The following is a 22,987-nucleotide window of genomic DNA, read 5'->3' as shown; positions in this document are numbered from 1 at the left end:
GCTCCCTAGGTGCGCGTCAACGCGGACAACGACACAGAAGTATAAATTAAAACCAACACGTTGCCTACGGCGTATAGGCTCCGGCGTAGGTCCGACGCAGAAGTATAATGAGGCCTTAAACCCCAGAAATTGGGGTATTTTAAGTAGGTTATCTCCCTAATGCCCCCCCCCCCAAAGAAGATAGCAGTATCAATAGTTTGCAGTTAGTCCTTAGTGGCTCCCCTTAGTATGCTGTTCTTCAGGGTTGAGTGTATAGCAGAATCCTCCCCCATTTCTGAGGGTCCTAAAGTAGGAAGTGGTATTTTGCCTTTAAGCATCCCTTCTCATATTTAGGCACCTTTGGGAGTGTTGGAGTCTTGAGTTTTGAGGTGAATCCAGTCAGGGTGTGAGTGCTTTCCCTATTTGTATTGGGGGAGCAAAGCTGAAGCTCCCCTGTGGATCCCTAGGAGTAGACATTCTTATAGTGGGATATTAATTATTCTAGATAAAACGATTCCCATGCTTTCTCCTTCTAAAGGTAGTCGTAGGCTAATGGAACTAGAAATGTTCTCCCAGGGCCCTATAGACCAGGGTTTCTCAATTCCGGCCCTAAAGGGGCCACTGCCCTGCAGAGTTTAGTTCAGACACCGATCAATCTCACCTATCTGCAATTTTCTAGTAACTATGAAGACCTTGATTAGCTTGTTCAGGTGTGTTTAATTAGAGTTGGAACTAAACTCTGCAAGGTAGTGCACATAAACACCACATAAACAAGCGTGCAGCCATCTTTACACCGTGCCCTAACTACACACGATGCGACGCCGCAACAAAAGGTATATTTTCCATGTTAATCAGAGTTTTTGTCCTAACCAGCCGCGACGATTCTATTTTAGAAACGGTTTCAATTTTTCTGCGACGTCGTGGCTGGAACAACAAACATAAAGTGATAATCTCAGGTACTGTTTATGTGCTTTATTTTATTTATTTAATGCATGCAATGTGACTTTGAATATCGTTTAGTGCTCCAGCTTTGTAGCTGCAAAAGCAACAATGGATAATTCACCTCAGATCTTGAAGTTAAACAAATGGAAACAAGAAAGTTCAAACTGTGAACAAACAAGTGTATTCTTTGACAAAGATTGTTTTAGTAACTCAGAATCATCTATGTATTTTTAATAATGTTTAAATGGTGTAATATTTGTGAATTTGATTATGTAGCGTAATTATCCATTTTCTTGCGAGTGCCGTCAAGATTACTCTCTGGTGCTGTGGCACATGCTGTGGGTTTTGATTGATTTTGACGCATCTTGCAGTCGCGTCGCGTCTAGTGTGGACAGACAAATTATTTGTCGCTGGAATCTTATCGCATCGTGTCTGGTTAGGACACGGTGTTAGAATTTTGTCTCTGAACTTCTGTTTTTGTGGTAGCTCTGTCTATTTCTATGGCATCACTGTTGAAGAGTAATTAGCTGGTGAAGTGGATTTACTTATTGTAGAGTTAATGAAAGTTATCGTGAGCATTGAAATGTTTGAAGTGGATGTCATAACAAACGTCAGTAGACCGGGGAAATTTTAAAACGAGAGGTTTATACAAAATACCGACCCAAACCTTTGAACGTGTATGTGTAAATTTCAGGGAGTGGGTAATGGTTAAATAATCAAATGACTTCAAAGGCATTTAGAAAAGGGCTCAGGTTGTTGTGTTGCTATTCAGCTACTGTAAAAATAAAAGGTTATTTTTTCCCTGATGGCATTTTAAACCTTTGTGCCATATAAACACATGCCACAAAAAGTCAATTTTACTCAACAGTTGCAATATCTGCCTCTTGTGCATGTATTTGTTTCATGAGCAGCTCATGTTCCAGCCATTCATGATCAACACAAACTTTAACTGTTGCCCTCTAAACACAAAACGCTTTTTCTCATCAGCGAGAAGGATGTGAAATCAGACAAGGCCTGTCACAAAGAGACACCCATGAGCTCAAAATCCTTTTGAGACGCAGAACACCTTTTGCACCTCGTGTGAAAGCGCGCAGAGAGGTAAGATGAAAAGAGTTGGTGGAAAGAGTTTCAAAATCTGAGAACAAAAGACTAATTGGCCATCTCTTCCTCTCACCCTAGGTTTGTGGAGGACGTTGGTGGAGCGCAGAGAAGTGAAGAAAGAGAAGTAGAAAAGTTGGTCACTGTTTTACACACACACCAACATGCATGATCTCTCAAACATATCTATCCAGATGGTGTTTAACCTTCCGCCCACACACACACACACACACACACACACACACACATGCATACACACATGGTCCTCCATCTTTCTTTTAAACCAAAGTACTGTAAACACTTTAGGAACAGACCTCTTATCCAAATATCCTTTAACCATAAACACACACTGATGTGTTGCTGCACAGACTCAACCCTTCATCAGCGCACACACACCGAAACATATAGACGGTCATGTAGGGTTCTTCCCCCTGAGGATAAAGCCTATTGTTATACACCAGCGGGATGAACTCAAAGAGGATCTACACACTGCTCTTCATAACCTCTATAGTCTGTAGCTTCTCTGTTTTCATGACTCTGGGTGGAAACAACACAATGCATCACCTGACACAATCATTAATATTCCTTAATATTTTATTTAGATGATTGGCATACTGTATGCACCTTGCCTTATCTTAGGTCTCTTATGGTTTATTTAAAGGTGCACTAAGTTTTTTTTTTATATATATTTTTAAAAAGTTTCAGTATACGTTTTAATTACTGAAGGCATTGCAATATATTTACATAGTGGTGTGCAGTGGTGTTTTTAAATGTACGTGTGTTTAAAGTTTTCAGGTAATTTCAAGTTTGATTTTAATGTGACAAAGCGGTGATATCTGGAGTTGTAAGCTATGTATTTATGAATTGTTTACTTTTTAATTATTCTTCCCATTAAAGTCATAATGGTCTTCGTTCAGGCCGATTCGAGCACGAAAACAAGAGGCGGGATTTATTGCACACACCAATCATATCCAATCAGAACCGATCATATTAATAGCACGATGGAGGCATTTCCTCCTATCACTTGACTTTCCCCCATTCATCTCAATTACCCCCCATCAAACTCACCTTGCGCATTATGGGGTCTGTTAAGTCAATAGGCTTAAGATTTCTTTGAAAAACTACTGTGAAGAAAATGAAGAATATGTGACTGCTTTGCAGAAGCAATGTTAAAAACAGCAACAGCTGTCATCTACTCATCATTAAGTGTCATGACAAAAAAAAATGCTTTCTTCCATGAAACGTAACGATGGTGATGGTGTTATTCCAAGTTTTATGAATGTTTTTGATTGCTTTATGAGAAAAACACACCGCAGACTTAAGTATTCACTTAAAATCTTGTCATCGATAAAGTATCATACATTCCATTCGAACCTGGCGCGTGCACAAGGAAGTTTAACTTCAGCACAGAGAGCGCCACACACAGGAGAGGAAGAAACTTGGTTGCTTATTCTATTTATTACTGGCCTACTGGCACATCACACACTTCAAGAACCACTGGTGTAATGTATTACAGTTAACTTATTCATATAACGCATTTACATGTCAGCATTGTGCCAATGATGTTGGTTTTGTTGTAAGATGTGTTCTTCTTTTATGACTTCTATCGGTTTTACATAGCCTACAGCTAATTACAAATACTGATAAAAGCCAAACCTCGATATTTACTTTATTTTATTATTGTTATTACAAATGTGGACGTCCCTGTAAATCCCAAAGTGATTTTTTTTTCATTTAAATAACATGCCTTTTTATAAAGCTATTAAAGTAACACTATCCCTTTCATTCAGCATTTCATTTTATTTATGAATATATGTTTTTCAAAATAAGTACATAACCAACTGCCCACAAAAGGAGGTTTGTCATATCTAGCTCAGCCAGTGACGTGCGGTGATGTCTTAAAGAGGCTAGGCACTGAGTTATGAAAGCCAGATTACCTGATTTATTGTTTAGGCTAATAATACATAATAACAGTAAACGTTACACACAAGCGCGGCATATCAAGAAATGTACAAATCAGGATGTATCTCTCTCTCTCTCTGTCACACACACACACACACACATACACGCACGTCACACACACACAAGCGCAGCACACAGGCACACACCGGTAACAGTAGTTTATGTCCACTCCAGCATTAGAATGCAACCATTATTAATCCTTATTGTTGCACAACGGCCAAAAGTAAAAGTAAAATCACACACTGCTCAATTGAATATGAAGGCAAATGGCTTGCATTAATTCAACCATATTTATCAATTCAATATTAAGCCCAAAATAGTTTTTGACTCACCAATCGATTATTTGTAGCCTACATAAAATTCATCCGCCGCCCTTTCCTCGTGAAGACGTCGATCACAGCTTTGTAAAACTCGTCTTTACGGGCCTTCAGTTTGCAAAGTCTCTGGTTCTCAATTTAAAACATTAAACTCTGTGATGACGGCCTTTTAACTCCGGTGCTGTCATTTTGGCTTTGAATTTGGCGCGGGGATTAGGCATGTAGGCTAGCTGTGGTGTAACGTTAATGACGTTAGCTGCGCAAATGTCCAGTAATATCTCGATTTTAATTGGTCCATGTCTGATATGTTACGGAGATGTTACGGGCATACCATATTTACGTCCAAAGGCACAGCAGAGTTGTGCTTTTTTACGTACATGTTAAAGAATACAGGATCGAAGTGCGCATGCGCAACATGGGTTTTTCGCTTGCCGTCTGCAATGAATGGACAGTAAAAGCACTGCTTATTCTACGATTTGTTTTTTATTTGATTATGCGTAACTGCTACATTTGTCATCATAACACACATATTGCATATATAAATCACAAGAATAAACAGTAAAAATACAAATACAAGTTTATTATTTAATAAACAATTTTATTTTTGAATTTTGGCAGGGTAGGCAGTGCCTAGTTTGCCTACCCAGACCGCACGTCACTGAGCTCAGCTAAGCACAATGCTCCTATTACCTCTATGAATCATGCTATGAATGTGTGTGGGGGAGTTTTTATATTTTAGGGGCAAGACCGCTAATAACACATTCTCATATTTCAAGTTGATTACTGCTGAATAAAATGGTTGGGGACGTCCTCAAAAATATAAATGCTTCACGAAGAGACAAATGAATGTCTTAATTTACTTTTATTTGAAGTTTAAATTTTAAGGTAAGAGATTGCATTAGGGTTAATATTGAAATTATCTCAACGTTAGTTAGTTGGTTAGTTCACCAAACGATCAATCATTATTTACTCACCCTCATGTCGTTCCAAACCCGTAAACATTTGTTAATCTCCGGAAAACAAATGAAGATCTTTTTTAAAGCTGCAGTCCGTAACGTTTGGCGATCTAGCGGTTAATAAACAGAACTGCATGCGTCTCGCGGAAGAACATTGTAGCCGGAGCTACTTCTCTGTGTTTATGTATATGACGAGTCACGCAGACGCAGGTACTGGACTACTCCACAGTGGCCCCGACCCAAACCAGTCTAAAGTCCACACTTATTATTAGGTGTACCATAGTGATTTAGGATGAGACAAAAACATGGTTTGGACAAATGGATTCACAATGTTCTCGATTATCATATACATTTTGGAAATTTTGGAACACACAAAAAAGTTACAGGCTGCAGCTTTAAGGAAATCTGAGAGCTTTCTGTCCCGTGCGTTCACGCAACACTGCTCTCGCGTCAACACAACATGGATGTGTAGTGGTCCGCTCGTGAACATGCGTCGGAGTCTTGGAGATTCATATTTTGTTAATAAAGTAGCCTAGTAATTTTTTTGAGCAAAAAAAAAAGCACTCATAAAATTGAGGTTCAACCACTGGAGTCACATGTATTAGCTACTTTAATGATGTATTTTCTACCTTTCTGGGGATTGAAAGCGGTAGTTTTGAAGGCAGTCAATGGAGGGACAGAAAGCCCTCAGATTTCATTAAAAATATCTTCATTTGTGTTCAGAAGTCTTACAGGGTTTGACACGACATGAAGGTGAGTAGCCTAATTAATGAATTTTCATTTTTGGGTGAACTAACCCTTTAAGTTCAGATATCAGTAAGATAAATGTCACTAGATTTCACTAAATTAGTCTCACCACACACATTTCTTTTCTTTCTTTTTTTTATTCACAGGGGAAAATATTGCTAAACCTCAGCCAGAACATTTTTCTTTTGTGTATCAACATAATTGTTTTTTTTTATAAAAAATCAACTTAATTGTTGGTGAATTTCCTCTGAGCAGTGCTGTTCACTGGTTAGCATGAGTTCACATCATCATCATCGTTACACATGGACGATGGTCCCTCTAGTGGTGCATTAGGTGATGGTGGTGTCGACATGAGCAGAACAGATGTGCTCCTGCTCGAGGGTTCTGCTTTATTTTATCTGCAATCCGCTACCTGAGTTAACAGATTATAAAACCTTCTGAAGACTTAAGCCAATTATTTATCTCAGTATTACACACATGATCCCTTCAAAGATCTACATCTGGCTCCCTCAGGATTCCAAATAAAAATCTGCATTCTGCAATGACTTTCCCACACACATTGTGTGAAAAACAGCTTGAATAGTTGATGCCAAGAATGACACCTAACAGACTTTGGGGCTTAAGGTTAATGCTTGGGAAAATGTGCATTAAACTATACCATTAAGCGTTTTAAAGCACTCGGAAAGCTCCTTTAATTAAGCTTGTTTAAAGGGACATGCGTCAGATTGCTGTTTCGCCACTCAGGTCTTTTGTTGAAGGTTTTAATCCTTTGACCCAGTGACCCACTCTAAGTGGGTTTCTCTCATTCCTTATCAGATTGCCACACCAATCGCTGTTAAAGCTGCAGACCATAACTTTTTAGGGTTAAAAATTATCCAAAATAAAATTTTTGAGCAAGTAACCAGCCAGTGTTCCAGCCAGTGTTCAAAACTATCTGCTTGCCTTAGCTCGATTCAAAATGGTAAGCTTGTAATAATGTTTTTAATTCCAGTGGTACTGGTACCCTGGTAATCCAGAGTTCTCGCGAGAGCACAAGTTGAATTTGCTCAGCGAGTTACTCTGGTGTCGAGTAATGATGACCATTAAATATGCCCTTGTATCCGAGCTGCACCAATCACACCGGGTTACCTGATATAGGCGGGCCAGAGGACGACAGCACTGTGACGTCGAAGTCAGGGACGTTAGGCCTATTTTAGGGGGGCTGAAGCTACCCCAAAATGTTCCTAAGACCCCCTAAATGATAATAAGAACAACAATAACAATTCGATTTATCAATAACCTTATCCTCATTCATATTTAGACGCAACAAATGATATAGGCTATATCCAGCTACAAAAAAATAGCCGAAAAGTCGGAAGTTGGAAAGAAGGCCGCAGAGCTGCCAACTCTCCCGCATTCACCGCTAGACACACGCAATTGACACTTTTCACACGCTCTCACGCCACACATCCATTTTCTCACGCACAGAAAAATCGCACAGCAAAGAGGACACAGACAGAGACCAACAGACTAGAAAGAGCAGGTTACTTATGAAAAAAGAATCTCAAGATTCTCAATCTCAGAATCTCAATCTCAGATTCTGTCAGTTTTATTACGAAATAAATAAATAAATACCGTTTTGGCGCTTGTAAATGTTACGTGACAGATCCCTAGCGCACGTGAACCGATCATCTCTACTAGCTAATAGTAAATAACACGAACACTGTTGAAAGATACAGTAGTAGGCTACAACGTACCGAAATGTATTCTTAGGCCTATACATAATATCGATCAATCAGTGTTTTTTATCAGCATGAAGAGGTCAATAACACAGCTGGGGAACAATTGTTACATTTACCTCAGGAAAGCCATTTAATGAACATATAGGCTATAGCACGTAGTTGGCAAGAAAAAAAGAGCTATAGAGAGTATTTTGCTAAATATGTGTTCTATATTACATATTTATTATATTTTTACTTATATCATTAAATAAAGTTGTTATTATAATAAAAAAACGCATTATATTTAATTTGAGTTATTTTTAACCTTAAATAATACTGCCAGCTGATAGGGCTCTCTGTGTGTTTACAGCATTAGGTGAGATATTTTTTTTCTTGAGAAAAATTAACACCTATCTTGAGTAGCCTACCTAATATTTATCCAAATGAGTCAATATTAAATCAAATCACAATAATTGAATTGAATTGAAATAATAAAAAAGCGTAGCTTACCAGAAATTGTACCATGCACCATAACATTTACATATAATTTTACACTTATGCGATACTAAAACCTGAAATGGGCACTTTTTGTGACAGCAACCCTATAATTTTTTATCAAAGATGTGGCTTAACTTCAGAATTTGAACTAAAATCAGTATTCTTATGATTGCTCTGAACATTTCTGACTAAGTTCAACAAACATTAAATTACTTATTCATAAACTTAAAAAAAGAATTAATAAAAATGTAGGTGCGACGGGTTTGAGACTAGGGTAACATGGTTGAAGATGGTAATGGGGTTGAAGAGACAAATACAGCTAAACATATACATAGTTGTTTTTTTTACTCAAATTCAAGATTTTCTATAAACACAAGTTACAAATACCCTGGGGGCTAAGCCCCCCCTGTCTTCCAATCCTAGTGACGTACCTGGTCGAAGTCATTAGTAAACATTGCAAGATGGCTATAGATGAACACCAGTTGTTTGAAACGGCTTTGGCCGCTACAATGAACGAGTTAAACTTGCCTTTTTCTTTAAAAGAGGAACAGAAGACGACGCTCGAATCGTTCCTTTGCAAGAAGGGCGTTTTCTTTGCCGACCGGATACGGTAAGAGTCTAATCTACCAGTTAACTCCGCTGGTAGCTAAGCGTATGGGGTTTATTGTTGTTATTGGTCGTAGTGTTATCCAATTTCGTGAAGTGAGATTTTCAAATTCATGCTTGGTGCCGCCCCTCGAGCTGGACGATTTTCATTATGCCAGACTATTAATATTTCAGATTTAGGTCTGGATTTCCAGGCTATGGTACTGGTGGATTTTCACGGGAAATTCGAGCATGTCTTTGCGTCATTACGTCACATCTGTACACATAAAGAAGGAGTCTCGGCTAGTCGGCTATACATACAGACGGTTGGTCTGGGAACGCCCCCGGGAACGCCCTGTCACGTGATGTGAATTTAGCCCGTGGGGGAAAACATTGCCTTGGCGCTAATCGAAATACACGGGACAATCATGCCAAAGAGTTGCTGTGTCGTTTTCTGTACCGCCAATAAACAAACAAATTATGAACTGAAGTTCTACATACTTCCTAATAAACACACAGAACCGGAAAGGAGGACAAAATGGCTTGAGGATGATCAAGGGAAGTTGTGGAATCCCAAGACTGTGTATGTGTGTAGTCGGCATTTCATCACAGGTAGGCTATGTTAACATTGTGTTCATTATTAACGTTATCAAAATAGTGTAAGGTTGTTTCAGAAAGTGGCATGCATGTATAATTACCCTTATCATTCTATCTTAAGCAAAACTATGTAGCCTAGTGTCAAACCTAAACTAGTCGCATGAAAACGACACTCGGTTACTAACGTAACCTCGGTTCTCTCTAGAGAGGGAACAAGTGTTGTGTAAGTTTAGCTTACGCTACTGGAAAACTCCTTTTCTCGAGAATACTGAAGCAAAAAATTATCCTTTAATTTTTAGAATGTAAAACGCATTTGCTGCAGCAGGCAGACATAGGCGAGGCAGCTTGCGCGCCTATTGGCTGCTGTGCGGCAACTGCTGCAACCTATCAGTGTGCCTTTGGCATGACTCCAGCGCCAATGGGAAGCCTTTCCCAAGCTGTCGTCATGGCCCGCTAAAATAGGGTGTGGCTAGACTATAAAACCCCCTCGCACAGGTTGCACAAGTGATTTCAGTCGACTAGAAGCGAAACCAAAGTGCAGCACAAGCACGGCAGGCTACGCAACACTCGTTCCCTCTCTAGAGAACCGAGTGTCGTTCTCTTACGAGAGTACTCTCGTGTTGTGTAAGTTTAGCTTACGCTACGGGAACTCTATGTAAAGCGCAGTGCGTGCTAATTTCAAACACTTATGTCCCAAGGGCAGTAGCCCGGGGCTCATACAAAGTGAAGTGAACGCAATGGCATAACAGGGCGGGACGACTCGGTGTTATGAGATAGGTGCATAAACATATCTATACAGTTAAGGCAGTATGACCACCTTAAACTGCATAGTTCACAGGACCTGCAGCACATCAACAGTCTAATCAAACTGAGTTGGGTAGACAATGTTAATATAGCATCATCAGACTGATAGCAGTCTGGCCTGTAAGGCAGGTACTTCCATGTTATAAAACCTTATAAATGTAGACAGCGAGGCCCAGCCTGCTGCCATACAAATGTCATGGATAGAAACTCCACTTGACCATGCCCACGATGAGGCCATACCTCTAGTCAAGTGGGCTCTCACCCCCAAGGGGCAGTTTAGACCCTTGGATGCATAAGCTGACACGATAGCGTCCACTATCCATCTGGACAGGGTCTGTTTCGAGATGGCTAGCCCTTTGATGCGGCCACCAAACGAAACGAAAAGCTGCTCCGTTGCCTAAAAGTGGCGGAGCACTCCACATAAATCCTTAACGCCCTCACCGGGCAGAGAAGGTTAACCCCTACCTCACTATCAGAAATAGGGAGGGCCGATAGGGAAATAACTTGCGCTCTGAAGGGAGTCGCAAGCACTTTTGGGACATAACCATGTCTTGGTTTGAGGATGACTTTGGAGTCATTAGGCCCAAATTCCAAGCACGTAGCGCTTACTGAAAGCGCATGCAGGTCGCCCACCCGTTTTACTGATGCTAATGCCAGCAGAAAAGCGGTTTTAAAGGACAGGTACTTTAGCTCCACCGCGTGTAATGGTTCAAATGGTTCACCTTTCATGGCCTCAAGGACCGTGGAAATGTCCCAAACCGGAACCGAGGGTGGTCGAGGAGGATTCAACCTCCTAGCACCCCTGAGGAAACGAATTATGAGGTCGTTCTTTCCTAGCGACTGGCCGTTCGCAGGATTTGTGAACGCTGCTATAGCCGCCATGTACACTTTGAGCGTGGAAGGGGTTCTCCCGCTGTCCAACAGCTCTTGTAGGAAAGAAAGAACCACCGTTACCTCCCCTTTTAGCGGGTCTAAGTCATGAGCTGAGCACCATTCAGCGAACACTGACCATTTAGACATGTAAAGCCGTCTAGTAGACGGGGCTCTAGCCTCTGTGATCGTGTTCAGCACTCCCTCCGGGAGGTGCAGTGGTGATAGTTGATTGCCCATACATGTAGAGCCCACAGCTCGGGGTATGGGTGCCAGATCGCGCCCTGAGCCTGTGACAGCAGGTCTTTTCTCAGTGGAATTGGCCATGGAGCCGCACTCCCTAGCTCCATCAGTTCTGGGAACCAAACTTGATTCTCCCATAGCGGGGCTATGAGGAGTATTGAGCATTTGCTTTCCCTAATTCGTTTGATTACCTGTGGTAACAAAGCGATCGGGGGAAACGCATAAAGAGGGCGTCTGGGCCAGTTTAGGGCCAGCGCGTCGTTTTCTTTTAAGAAGAACATTGGGCAGTGAGCGTTGGTTTGCGACGCGAACAGGTCTACCTCTGCTCTGCCGAAAATGTCACAGATACCTCGCACTGTAAGAGGGTGCAGGGACCATTCTCCTGAGGCCGCCCTGGCGATTTATATAAGACACCACTGACGTGTTGTCTGTTCTGACTAGAACGTGGTGATTTCTTAGTGCAGGGAGAAAGAACTGAAGGGCATTCTCTACCGCCTTCATCTCTAGACAGTTTATGTGGAGACGCTTCTCCGCGTCTGACCACAGGCCCATAGAAGGTCTCCCTTCGTATAGAGCGCCCCAACCCGCGTTGGAGGCATCTGTCGAGATCACTTTTATCCGTGAGGCGATGCCCAGGTTCACACCTGATTGGTACCAGCCGGTTCTCATCCACGGTTTCAGAGCGGAAACGCATGTCTGATTCACCGTGAGACGGAGCAGACCTGAGGTCCATGCTCGCGCTGGTACACACCGTCTCAACCACAGTTGAAAAGGGCGCATATTCAGCAAACCCAGCTGTAGTACCGTCGAGGCTGAGGCCATGAGACCCATCATCCTCTGAAACACTCTGAGGGAGAGATTTTTCCCCACAGTGAATGTCGCTGCCAAGCGCTGATATTGCTGTCGCGCGTTCCTGTGTCAGGTGCGCTCCCATAGAGCTGGAGTCCAGTTCTATCCCCAGAAAGGAAATTTTCTGGCTGGGGAGTAGAATACATTTTGTCCAGTTCACTCTGAGACCCAGCTGATCGAGATGGGCCAGCAGTAGTGCTCTGTGAGACACCAATTCCTCTTTTGACTGTGCTATAATTAACCAGTCGTCCAGATAATTCAGGACTCTCATGCCCCTTCGTCTGAGGGGCGCGAGCGCCGTGTCCATGCACTTCGTAAATGTACGAGGTGCCAGGGACAGGCCGACAGGAAGGACGGTGTACTGATAAGCCTGGCCCTTGAAGGCGAATCTCAAGAACGGCCTGTGACGGGCTGCTATTTGGATCTGAAAATAAGCGTCTTTCAGATCCACTGATATAAACCAGTCCCCGGGTCGAATTCGAGCGAGAATTTGTCTGGTTGTAATGATTTTGAATGAGCGCTTCATCAGCGCTTTGTTCAAGTGTCTGAGATCTAGTATAGGGTGGAGCCCGCCGTCCTTCTTTGGGACTAAGAAGTAACAGCTGTAAAACCCTGACTCGCTTTCTGCTGAAGGGACAGTTTCCACAGCCCCTTTTCTCAGTAAATTCGCTATTTCGGTACGAAGTAGGTGTGCTACTTCCTGACTCACCAAGGTTTCGACCCGGGCTGTGAAGCGCGGAGGTCTGCGAGCGAATTGTAGCGAGTATCCCTGCTTCACTATTTTTAGCACCCATTTCGACGCCCCTGGGATGCTTTCCCACGCTATCGCGTGAATGGCCAGGGGTAGAATGAAATCTGGGTTCAGGTTGCTCATATTCGGGGACCGGGAGACCCAGCCATGATGACGTACTTCGTTCATCATGTTCACTTTGAGTGGGGCATATGGTGCTTCGCGCAGTATTTCTGTAACTGGTTCACCGACCGTGTGAGCGGGATGATGCTTTAATACAGACACAGCTCTGTTCACAAAGTGTTCACAAACTGCCAGCGCGCTCTGTCATACACTGAGGCGCTATGTGTGTGCGTAGCGCAGATACAGTCATATTCACAAGTGGGGGTGGGCGCTGTATAGCGGGCACATTTCCTACACTTAGAGTATGAACGGCGTGAGCCGGTTTGACTGATATGGACCCTGTGGTGGTGTGGGACACTGCATGGGTAGTGCTTGTGTGTAAGAGTGAACACTGGGTAGTGGGCACTATTCCTACACTTAGCGGTCGAGCGGCAAGAGCCAGCTTTATTGTATTCGACCTTGGATGAGTGTGACACACAGTGAGGGTAGTGTTTTTGTGTAGGGGTGGGCACTGGGGAGTGGACACCTGACCTGTATTTAAAACACCTTCGGCCTGAGCCGGAATATGACCCGAAATAATGCTCTTTTTGAGAAACATGTGGGTCGCTGTGAAAACTAGGGATGGGACGATACACTTAAACTCACGATACGATGCACCTCGATATGCCAGGGTCACGATACGATACGTCACGATACGATATCAAAAAAGAAAAAAATATTACTGTATAACAACAACTTTATTATGGTGACGTTGAAGGTGGTGGTTCATGTTTGATGTGTTGGTTGTGGTGTACGGAATGACAGCATGGCATAGCTTACAGACAGTCTTAAGGCCATTGCACACTGAGTCCGAAATTTTTGTATGCGTTTTTTCGTGTTCGTCAGCCTTAAAATTCGTCACGCACAGAAACCTTGCACACTGAGTCCGATGCGTATTTATTAAACCTTTGTGCAAAAAAAACGCAAAAATACTAAATGGATTCGTCAAGCAGTGAGGATGATTTCGTTGCCCTCTTTCTTCTTAAAAACAGAAAAAGAAAGAGGAAAATATTGGGTTCATCATCCAATCCTGAGATTGCGCCGAGAGGAAGGAGAGTTTCACCTCCTTATCAAGGAGTTGCGAAATTATCCCGAGCAATTCAAAATTTACCTCAGAATGTCAGTGGAACAGTTTGATGCTTTGCTAGCGATACTGGAGCCACATATTAAAAAGAAGACGGCCAATTTCCGTGAACCAACCGATCCTGAACAGAGACTGGCAGTATATCTAAGGTATGGACACACACACACACACACACACACGGCCGGGGAAGCGCTGGGCAGACAGAACCGAACAGCTGGATTTTGTCGTTCGCTTGCACGGTGGCTCTGAATTGTCAAACACCATTCAAAATACAGGCTGTGGATGCAAAAAACCCAGAAAATCGAAAAGAAAAGGTGAAATGTGACGTTCAGAGATATGCCTTCCTCAGCATAGGTTTTATGATACAATTTCCGGTTTCTTCGTGTGGGAAAATCACGCATTTATATTACACTGTTTTCTATTGCAGGTGCTCACTGAGACTGGGGTTCGAATCCAGCTAAAGCCAACTTTTTGTAATATTTATTATTGAATTAAATAAGCATTCTTTTTGAATGCATACTGTTCCAGTGTCAATAAAATATACATATTTTATTACATATACTACGCAAATCATGCAGCAGTGCCATCTATCTTTATTTCGCGATCCATTTTTTTCGACCTCGATGCGTTTCGTCACGTTTTGTATCGCGATATTTCGTCAAACGATATTTCGTCCCATCCCTAGTGAAAACGGCGTCTTTGTGCATTCGAGCGAGTTGAAAAACTGGCTCGTTGGCTGCTAAATACACCCTTCGAGTCGCCTCTGCTGAGGGAACTGAGAGAGAGAGGTTCGTGCTTGCTTCGATGGCGGTCCGGCCGCAGCGGGACTCGACCATCGGCACCTTCCTAGGCTGGCTAGGAAGACTTGGGAGGCTCAAAGGTCGGCGCGAGCTCGTGCCTCGGTGCCCGGGCGGGCGGCGGACTGCGGCGGCTGGTGGAGCGCGATCGCTGACGCAAATCCCGGCCCTGGCGCTGTTGTGAGGTGGGCGGAGGAGGCGGTGGGGGCGCTGTTTTCCGTGCAGGCGGCTGCTTCCTAGCGCGGCCTGCTGCGGAGCTAGAACGCCGCGGCAAAAAGTGTCTCATGGCCTGAGACGTCTGCTGCACCTCGGTATAGCGTTCGGCGAAGCCCTTCACCGATGGACCAAACAGACCAGACGGTGACACGGGAGCGTCGAGGAAGGTAGCGCGGTCAGACTCCGACATATCGGACAGCGTCAACCATAAATGGCGCTCAGTGACGGTGAGGGTGGCCATGTTGCGGCCGATAGCCTGAGCAGCGGTCTTGGTAGCTCGGAGAGCTAAATCCGTAGCACTCCTCAGGTCCGTCACGCTCTCTGCAGATGGGCCAGCCTCGTCCAGCGACCGGAGAAGGTTGGCTTGATTAATCTGCAGCACGGCCATCGTGTGCGGAGTGGAGGCCGCTTGACCGGCGGCGGCGTAGGCGTAAACATATCCCCTGTCTTTCGCGCTGTCAACCACTGAGAGTGTCGAGGAGACAGAGGATTTTAGCCTAGCCGAGTACGGGGCTCCCCATGACTTGGAGAGCTCGTCGTGCAGCTCGGGGAGGAATGGAGCGGGCCTAGAAACAGGTGCAGCGCGACGTCCAGGCAGATAACAGCCATCCAACCTGTTAGGCGCGGGCTCCTTGGGCGTTGACCAATCGAGGCCGAGGTCCTCTACGGCCTTGGTGAGAAGACGGAGAAGTTCGGCATCGACGGAAGCCCTCACGCTGGATTCCTGCGTCGACGGGGCGGGGTCCGGGATGGAACCTGACCAGGCCTCACCATCAGATGCGAGAATCGAACAGCTGTCCTCCTCCGCAACATCCCGCTCCATCTCGTCGGGCGCCACAGCAGCGGGGCGCTGGCCGTCGAGGAATGAGACGGGGGACTCTGAGAAAGGGGCTCGCGGGGACGCTGCCGGCAAGTGCTCTTTTCCAGAGGCATCTGGTAGCCTTTGTGAGCGGCGCTTTTTACGGCGCGGCCCAGCAGAAGGCGTCGAAACAGCGCACAGCTCGTGGCAGTCCCCGCTGCTGAGAAGGGCTCGGCACGAGCCACAGGACGTGACGGGCATTGAAAAATGCCTTTTTGCTCTTTTACAAGAGAAATAAAATGCAATAATAAAAGGATATGAGCGCCGGATAGCGCAGCAGGTACGGCGAGCGAAGGCGACGAAATCCGACCAGGTCCTTGACTCTAGCTCGTCCCGCTGAGGTGCTGTTCTATGGCATTTGCTTCTCTCGGAAAGTCCAGCTAAGTTGTTTGCTGAAAGGAGACGAAATCACTTGTGCAACCTGTGCAAGGGGGTTTTATAGTCTAGCCACACCCTATTTTGGCGGGCCATGACGACAGCGTGGGAAAGGCTTCCCATTGGCGCTGGAGTCATGCCAAAGGCGCACTGATAGGTTGCAGCAATTGCCGCAGAGCAGCCAATAGGCACGCGAGCTGCCTCGCCTATGTCTGCCTGCTGCAGCAAATGCGTTTTACATTCTAAAAATTAAAGGATAGTTTTTTGCTTCAGTATTCTCGAGAAAAGGAGTTTTCCCGTAGCGTAAGCTAAACTTACGCAACACAAGAGTACTCTCGTAAGAGAACGCGTCTGCTAAGAAACACTCGGCGCCGAGTAGGCCTACTCTTTCCCTTTCAACATAGTCATATTGATAACTCCTGTCAGATATAATTTAGACATAACCTCCCATATTCATTCGTTTGTTTACACCGTTTTGCTGTAGGTTTTAAAAGTGACAAGGAAGATCACCCAGACTACATACCATCAGTGTTTCCACAAAGAACACAATCGACGTTGAAATTGAATAGACTGCAGAGACTGAAGAATCGCTCTCGTAAAAAACTTAAATATGAATAATACTTCAAATATGTCTGGAAACGACACCTCCGGCCATTTGGTTGGGTCATTGACCCAGTTTTTAATTAAATAAGGGCAATCATAACCTATTGTATGGAGCGAATTCTGTGCCATAATTTAACAAACAAATCCAGCATTTTGCAAACAAACTCAATCTACTTCGCAAAGGAAAACTCGACTCGCAAACAAACTCGATCCGCTTTGCAAAGGAAATCTCGACTCGCAAACAAACAGAAAGCAATGTGCAAGCACAAAGGTCACAAATGCGTGCAGGCAGATTTTCTCACAAATGCACCCAGGCAGATTTTCTCACAAATGCGCCCAGGCAGATTTTCTCACAAATGCGTCCAGGCAGATTTTCTCACAAATGCGTCCAGGCAGATTTTCTCACAAATGCAGTTGAGCAACTTCCTCTTCTAAAACAGTAGATGGCGCTAAACTATAGGCTAATTTAGCTTTAGTCTCCCGGGAGAAGCACTGATTTGAAACTTGCCTTTGCCTACAGCTGAGGAAAATGACCGGTGAACGGGTGTGTTTCTGTCTTATTTGATCTATAATTAACCTTTTTGAGGTTTTCTCTTGCCAAACGTTTATTGCATATCTAGACAGAAATCCACATTAGCACTTAGTAGCACTTCACTCTCTCTAGAATCGGGGAATCTGGAAGCTGAAAGCTCTGCCATCTTGTTGCTTTTTGTCATTTTTTTCTGCATCGGACTCATGCGAAATTACTAAATTAGTGATTATGTCTACACTGAACAAATCTATTTCTTTCGTTCTCCATAAATGAATGAGAACATTTAATTTAATTGAGAGGCGGGTTTCATTTGTGTGTCCAAAATAATAATTTGGGCACTGCATAGGCACAGGCAAGATAAGAAACAATTGTATATTGTTTTTTTTTTTTGTTGTTTTTTTCATTAATTATTTTATTACATTAACTGTTAAGCTGACTGAATTCCAACTAAATAAAATAAATAAGTGGGAGCCTCCTTTCAATTAAATTAAAGGTTCTCATTAATTTATGGAGAACGAAAGAAATAGATACAAGTGTAGACATAATCACTAATTTAGTCCGATGCAGAAAAAAATGACAAAAAGCAACAAGATGGCAGAGCTTTCAGCTTACAGATTCCCCGATCCTAGAGAGAGTGAAGTGCTACTAAGTGCTAATGTGGATTTCTGTCTAGATATGCAATAAACGTTTGGCAAGAGAAAACCTCAAAAAGGTTAATTATAGATCAAATAAGACAGAAACACACCCGTTCACCGGTCATTTTCCTCAGCTGTAGGCAAAGGCAATTTTCAAATCAGTGCTTCTCCCGGGAGACTAGCGCTAAATTAGCCTATAGTTTAGCGCCATCTACTGTTTTAGAAGAGGAAGTTGCTCAACTGCATTTGTGAGAAAATCTGCCTGGATGCATTTGTGAGAAAATCTGCCTGGGCGCATTTGTGAGAAAATCTGCCTGCACGCATTTGTGAGAAAATCTGCCTGGGCGCATTTGTGAGAAAATCTGCCTGCACGCATTTGTGACCTTTGTGCTTGCACATTGCTTTCTGTTTGTTTGCGAGTCGAGATTTCCTTTGCAAAGCGGATCGAGTTTGTTTGCGAGTCGAGTTTTCCTTTGCGAAGTAGATTGAGTTTGTTTGCAAAATGCTGGATTTGTTTGTTAAATTATGGCACATAATTCGCTCCATACTATTGCAGTTAATTTTGCAATGTACCGTTGCTGGTCGGCAGGCGTCAATGACTCGCAATACAACATTTTTGTCATTCAAATACACACGATGTTCGCGGTGTTTTCCCCCACGCCGACTCCACCCTCGCCACGCCAGACCACGCCCCCAACTATGACTAGATGCCGACTGTATGTATATTGCGTGTGAGGATGTTGGAGGTGGAGATTTATAGCCTTTTCTCACAGCACGTGATATAATTAAACTTATCAATTTGATGGCGGATCCAGAAAGGTTCAAACGACAATCACCAGGAGATTCACCCATTGTAAAACGCAAAAGACTTCGGACTTCGGAGTGGCTACAGAAAAAAAAGAGACTGCAACGGGGCCCATGCGAAAACAAGGATAATATTGGAAGGGCATTAAATGTAGTCACGCAATGCTGATGTTGTTAACATTAACAATTTGAGAACAAAGTATAATTTGCATGGTTTGACATGATATAAGCGATCGTTAGATTTAATCAGCGCGATTTACTGCAATGCTTTTTTTCCCCTTAGTTGGTCAGAACAAAAGTGGATGTTACTTACTTGAGATGACATTTTCCGGTGAAAATCCTTATGTTGGTCACACTTCCAAAAAGTAGAATCTGTGATTGCGAATGCCAGTATCCACACCGGCGGTGACTGACAGACGCACATTCTCCTCAAAACATTAGATTCATCCACGCTGTGCAGTGCCGAGGCACAACCCACATAAAGTTGATAATTCCGCAAATAACTGCAATTGCGAACAGAGATGGTGACAAAGAGGAAAAACTCGGACTGCAGCTTTAAGGATGTGTGGCCTTGTGTCACGAATGAGGATTTGAGCAGAAAAGTTGCAGATAAGTGGTATTTGAGACGCATTACACCACTCGCAATACTCAACACACTGTATAAAAAAAAATAATTTGGGGATGTATTTACAGTACGGTTCATTTGGCATAATGAATTATCTACACATTTTAGGCATACTGTAAGAAGGGGAGACCAGGCTTGGTGGGTTATGGGTTAATTTTTGGTTCATAATTGCATGCCCTCTTGATCGACACATTCTATCAAGACAGGTTAAAGTCAACATGGAAGTATAGTTGTGATAGTATTTTCTTCCCTATTGTGACGTATATCTGAGTGTAACGGCTTCTGGAATGAGAAAAAAGTAGGGCGGGATTTTTTTTTTTGTCCTCAGGAAGTCCCTAGTTTGCAGTTAGTTGTGGAGGATTTTAGTCTCACCCTCCGCCGATACACGTGTCATGAAGAGAACAGACTTTGTTTCGAGGAGGAGGGGAGGTTAACGGTTTTCATTAAAGGTGCAGTAAGCGATTCCTGAGAAACGCTGTTGATATTTAAATCACGCCATTACCCAAAAAGGATCACACCCCTATCTTGATAGTCCCGCCCCCAAATTCACAAGCACACTATGCAAAACAGGCACCTCCCCCCTCATGAATATGTTTATTATATTATATATATGTGTATACGCCCCTTACTGCTGATTGGCTACAAGTGTGTTTTTGGTGCTTTCAACAGTGTTTCTTAGAATTTGCTTACTGCGCCTTTAAAGATTAATGATGTGCATGGATGAATTATTTATAATAAGCACTGCAACATTCTGTAAAAAATATGAATTGCCAATTTTGATTTCATGGTGACCATGAAAGATCAAAACATGCTGAGGACAATAGAGAACAACAGAAATCAACTGCAATAGGAATAAATGAATAACTTAATTAAAAATGGACAAAAAAATATATTAAAATATATATTAATGTAAGAGATGTGAACCAGTTTGATTAAAATTGTTAAAAATAATGCCAGCTGACATCTTTTATAGAAAGTGTCGAACGAGGATGATCTCGCTTGGTGAGATTGGTTTTGGGGCAGTGTAAAAGAGTTGATAATTTATCATAGCATGTGAACATTTACACACACACACACACACACACACACACACACACACACACACACACACACACACACACACACACACACACACACACACACACACACACACACACACACACACACACACACACACACACACACACAGTAAAACAGGACCGCAACCACCTTAGATCTTGAGAAGGAATACATCAATATTCAGATTAGCGGTCAACCAATTTGAATTTTGTAATGGCTGGTCCTTAAAATGTTACATTTGGTCCCTCAAAATGATTCTAAAGTGTGATTAAAAAGCTATTATAAAGAGTTGAAAAATGCTTAAAAATAAAATTACAAATATTATTCATTATTATAATACAATATATAATTAAATAAGACATGTGCATTGTAAATGGTATGCACATGTGAGTGTTTGCACATTTACACAACACAACAGATTTACCCAATAACTTTCATTTGCACCTAGTTGGGTTTTGAACAGATTTATTAATTTGTTGTTTTTCGAATCCAAAAACATACTAAATCAAGAATCATATGTAAATATCGAACATCTTGCGAATCTGTAGAATTGCTTCCAAGCTGTTACAAAGTTAGGCAGTATTGAATAGTCTTTTAACCCATCAAAAATAATGAAATAAATAACCCACACAACATCTAAAGCTATAACGCTGACAACACATGATAATACCAAACCCCCGACAGTGATTTTTGAGGTGATGGAGCGCTGAGGTGGTTTGGAGGACCACCGGTTCCCGTGTGGGTTTCAACGAGGCAGGTTTTCATGGGCTGACGAACCTGAGATTGACCAGAACTCAAGCATTCTCAGGTTGGACAGTCCTCAAAAGCACTGCTCATTCATGATGGTCAGATCACACCGACCACAGATTACTCGCATCGTCTAGCTAAAAAAAATAAAATAAAAATTAACAGCAAATTCTACACTTGCCAAAAAGAAAATTCATTGTATCAATTTAATACACAGCAGATAATGAGAAGGAAATAATTGCATGTCTTGAATGCAGGAAAAGCAAGCACGTTCACATCATATGGAAATATAGAATAAATAGATGGAGAAATTTAGAATTATATTTCTGAAACGTCTCCTAGATTTTCCATACAACCAATATATAATAATGGATCCATAATCTGAATGGAATCAGGTACAAGAATCATTACACCAAATTTTGTTTCACGTTGACCAAATGTCCCCCATAAAAATAGATGTCCCCCTTTTTCAATAGAAAAAACTCGACTCATTAGTTCATTATTAGACTCATTATTGGCAATATATTTGACTTTGTCATGCAGTGTGTACGCTATGACCAACTTTCGCGCCTTTCCAGCTGGAAATGGCCATTGAAACGTTTCCTTCAACTTGCTACATCTATAAAATCTATAAATCTACATCCATTCAATTTGAACGATTCATTAATATGAAGCTAAAACAAAGACAATTTAATCCGATGCAATGATTCTATCACAATTCACAACCATTCAATTACCTGCGATGTGTCTGACGGTAATGACTTTACTGAACACCGTCCCACAGCTTCAACCATTTTTATACCCCAAAAACTCATAAAACATTGCTCCTGAGATCACGTTTGACACCAGGACGACGTTCGCAAAAACTAAAAAACTCTAAACTCTAAACATTTGTGCACGCGCATCATCTCGACCTGTATTTCTCACTTAATACATTTAATTTGCCATTGACTGTGAGGCTGGTTCATTTAGCTATGTGCAAAACACTCACCTCTGCCTTACCTACACAGACGCTCAGTTGTTCCACGCTGACTGAAGATTTCGAGGCCTTCAAAATATCAACCTTTTCATCTTCTCGACCTCTAGAGAAGCAGGACCGTCCCGCTCATGCTCACACACTCACTCCTGTGACCTAAAGGGCCTTTGCTCACTGCTGGAGATGCTCTAGAGCTGCCACACACACACACACACACACACACACACACACACACACCAGCAAAGCACCTCCTTCCTGTTTGTCACTATGAACAAGCCTTGTGGTAAACTTTCCATGACATCTCAATATTGAAGGCCACTAGAGCACGTTTCATTCATCTCAAACCGCTTCTTTTAGAAACGTCTTATGACGCGGTGATTGTTTTATGACAGAGGAAGAGCAAGAATATAGTTTTTTTTCCGAGATGAAAATTTGAGTGCCGTCAAGGAAAGAGGTTTCATTTAAGCGTCGCTTGATCATTTTGACCAGGCTGATTGTAATGATGAGTCACATTCACCTAAAGCTGCATTAGTCACTTCAAATACACTGTAAAAGATCCAAATGTTCTCAGTTTGCAGTTTGAGTTTGCAGAAGACACACTAGTTACATTGTGTGTGTTGATATGTGAGGTCAGCT

The 22,987-nt window shown here is 42.7% G+C and overlaps 1 protein-coding gene across 2 annotated transcripts in view; it reads right to left on the bottom strand.

Annotated features, from left to right (window-relative positions):
• Positions 1-22,597, bottom strand: part of zbtb46 (zinc finger and BTB domain containing 46) — a 119,135-nt gene extending 96,538 nt beyond the window's left edge. Inside the window, exon 1 of one of the 2 annotated variants that reach the window (XM_081387142.1) lies at positions 22,378-22,597. The gene's annotated coding sequence lies outside the window, so the exon portion shown is untranslated. The remainder of the gene's footprint in view (positions 1-22,377) is intronic. The other variant, XM_081387140.1, reaches the window with a different exon arrangement.
• Positions 22,598-22,987: the final 390 nt, after the last annotated feature.

This window comes from Scardinius erythrophthalmus, assembly GCF_964197995.2.
Source record: "Scardinius erythrophthalmus genome assembly, chromosome: 15".
Lineage (NCBI taxonomy): Eukaryota > Metazoa > Chordata > Actinopteri > Cypriniformes > Leuciscidae > Scardinius > Scardinius erythrophthalmus.
The sequence above is the reverse complement of the archived record's forward strand: the minus strand, read 5'-3'. Positions and strand labels throughout refer to the sequence as shown.